The 3,386-nt window shown below is 38.2% G+C and overlaps 1 pseudogene; it reads right to left on the bottom strand.

The window, feature by feature from the left end:
- Positions 1–809: 809 nt before the first annotated feature.
- On the bottom strand, positions 810–2,401 carry LOC118913466 (DNA repair protein RAD51 homolog 3-like; annotated as a pseudogene).
- Between the last annotated feature and the right edge of the window lie 985 nt (positions 2,402–3,386).

The following is a 3,386-nucleotide window of genomic DNA, read 5'->3' as shown; positions in this document are numbered from 1 at the left end:
TACGTCATGTTTTAATATATTTAGATCATATTATTATATGCATAGAACTTTATCATCTGAGGCATGTTACAATTTCTAACTGAGCCCTGCAAGTATTCATTAAAAAAAGTGAGCCTGTCTTTTAGGTGCTTATAGCTTTACAACATTGTCATAGATGGATAGGCTTATAAAGTTAACCTGGTTTAATAAAACTAGAATTTCCCCTTGAAAGAAGGGCAATAAAACTCATTTACAGAAAAATGAAGGAAATTTCACTTTAAACTCTAATTATCAAACTTAAAAATAAAAATAAAGACCATTTAATATATAGTAATTTAATATATCTTCTCTACATTAGCAATGGGAAGGCAATAAAATTGTTAGGTCAAACCACATGAAATTTCCAATAAGTGAACATTTTTGTCACACAGGCATGGTAGTTTCATATGGTTCAACATAAGCTAACATGCGTATGTGCTTCATTATTGCACAAAACATTTTATTTAGTGTATAAGTTGTACTTTTATACAATGCATTGCTAATCAATGTTTTGTGCAAGCAACCAGTTCTTAAGAAAGGGACTTCATAATATACCAGAAGGGACTGAACTAGGAATTTATATTCTAGCCATGCCTCTACCACTCACTCAGTAAACCCCTTTAGTCCAGCCATGGGATTTCCGAGTTCTGGTTTCCTGATTTGTATTATGGAGATGTCATAGTTTGACTATTTTAGATCACAAGAGACAGAAACATAGCCAAGGTGGTTCAAACATATGAAGCTGCTTATCTCAGAGAAAGAGAAGTCTAGAAAAGTTCCATGGTTGCCTCGTCTTTCCTCTCTATTTGATTCTCTAAGTGTCTTGATTTCAGGATTTCCTGCTCCTAGTGGACAGATGATTATAGCAGCATTTCTTCACACAGCAATGTCCAAAGGGCACGTATCTGTATTATTTTTTTCGTGCCATAATGTGTGCTTTTATTTTAAAGTAACAAGTCTACTACTTGTATAAGTCACATCTCACAGCATCAATGCATATATACACTTTGAGACTAGTCTTTGGATTCCTGTTCTTCCTCTGATTCTCTTGATCGTTTCCGGGAATTCAGTGAACCTTCTGTTTGAAATGAACACATGGTAGCAACAGCATCTCTAAATCCCTAAGGTGTGATTTGAAAGAGTACTGTAGATTTCTTCTGGCTTGGTGATTTGTACAATGTTGCCAACTTTTGCTTTTGGTCCCAATGAAAGATTAGCCTATGGTAGCAGCATGTCCCCAGCTTTCTCCCAGTGCAGGAACTAGCAAGGCCTTATTTCTGTCAATCTTTGTTGTCATCTGATTGGTTAAACCTACAGCTAATCTGTGATTATTTGCAAGGCTCATCATTTGCTGGGCAAGGCCATTTAGTAATCGAGTTCAAAACGATAGGTCATCTAGGTCATGACGAAAAGGAAAAGCAATACTGTCCACTACCACTAATCGAGTGTTCTGAAAGGAAGTCTGGAAGGAGATAAACTTGTGCCAGTAGCTCTATGTAGTCATGATAACAAAAATAATAAATATGAGAAAGAATATTTTCAAGACTGAAATCCTCCAAAGCCCTGGGGTGCTCCTCTTCCATATGTGTTCCTGCTATAAACTGAAGGTGCTGAATGCAGTCAGTAGCAAGGTCTACCACTCTGTCAACCATAAAACTTCCCTCTGTATCAGTAAAAACTGCTTCACCTTCCACTCCTCCAAAACATTCTGGTATCTGCACATCTATAGCCACAACACAAGACATAGTTGTGTCTTTCCAACACCTGGTGCACCACAATTTTGCTTTGTTTTGGTTAAGGGTACTCAACCCCCAAGAATATCTAGTGCTGAACAGAAGGTAATTATGAAGCTCTGGGTATGCTCCTGCTCAAGAAGTTCCAGTGCTGTACACTTCCTGCCTGACTCAGCCGGACCAGCCTATCTTGGTTTCTTTGTGACACATTCTCTTCTTATTATTTGCAGAGTTTCTAAGGTTTCCTCTTGAGATACACCAACTTCTTTGCTGAGCTCAGAGGGTTTCACCTCCAGGAGTTCCTCTGCTGTCCAGAAGCCGGCAGACACTAGGTTCATCTGCAACGCTGGAGACAAAGGGAAACTCACTAAATCCCGTTGCATTTCAAAAGCTGGAGGCCTGCGTGCGCATCCACGCGTACCCCGAGAAGCTAAAGTCCCGGCCACCGAACACCTAGCGCCTGCGTCCTTTCCGTCTGACATAAGGCGGAGGGGGCGGGGTCTGCCGCCTGGCCGCGCTGGGCCTCGGCCTTTGCTGCTGTGTGGAACCATGCCGCATTTTTCCACATCCACACCGTTGCATTCGTGATTCTCCCATATCCCATTAGGGTTTCCCCATCAGTGTCTAAAGGCACATACCCTTTAGAAAGACTAAGAAAGCTTTTCCTATATAAATAAATATTTTAAATATGTAGATGTCTATTATTTTATTCATTCATCCCTCCCACAAAAACATACTGGATGCACACTATGAGTGAATCACTTGGCAAGGTGTTTTGGGTAATATAAAGCAGAATAAAGATGATGAATAAGATGAAACAGACTTTTAAAAAATACCCGTAAGAGGCAATATGGAGTAAATGCTGTGTGAAATAAAACAATGAGTACTAATAACATACATGGATAAATTTCACCTGTGATGACTACCGAAGAGCTTGATGTGGAATGAGTAAAATTGTCATGCTATGTACCATACTGGTGTAAAATTATAAACTGTTCCTAATTTTTCTCTGAAATTATGTCCTTCCTACATTTTTGGAGTTAAAATGTCCTATCTTTAATGAAATGATGGTTTTAAAAATATTCTTACATAACAGAATTAAATATTGACTATGTCAGGCCCTAAGTTTATTTTAGTAACTTATTGATCCATGACCTTTCAGTCATGGAACAACTGATAAAGACCAAGAACTAAGGGGCTGAGCCTAGAAAATTCAGTTTGAATGAAATCATGAAGCATCCCTGTGCAGGAGGAATTAGGAAATTTCATATTTTCTATATGCTGCCCTCCTTTATTACCTACACAATCCTGGGAATAGACTGTTCTACCATAAGATGTTGGCAAGGGATGTCCATGCATAGTTGTATGTATGTATATTTTGTGGGTAGAATGGAGCAAGTGTGAAGAAGGATTCGACAATTAAATGTTTGGATAGCAAAATGATACTCTTCATGTAAAGTGGGTAGAAATTGCTGATATGCCAATAGTTGAGTCTGTATTTGCAACATACTGGGAGTTAAATTTTCATAGAAAAGTCAATATATATATATAACCTGCTGTCATTGTATTGATTTGAGTGTATGTTGAAAAATCAACAGAATTTTTGTTTTTAAAGGGATACATGTGGTTAGCAAG

The sequence above is a fragment of the Manis pentadactyla genome, chromosome 3 (genome assembly GCF_030020395.1).
Source record: "Manis pentadactyla isolate mManPen7 chromosome 3, mManPen7.hap1, whole genome shotgun sequence".
Taxonomy (NCBI): domain Eukaryota; kingdom Metazoa; phylum Chordata; class Mammalia; order Pholidota; family Manidae; genus Manis; species Manis pentadactyla.
The sequence above is the reverse complement of the archived record's forward strand: the minus strand, read 5'-3'. Positions and strand labels throughout refer to the sequence as shown.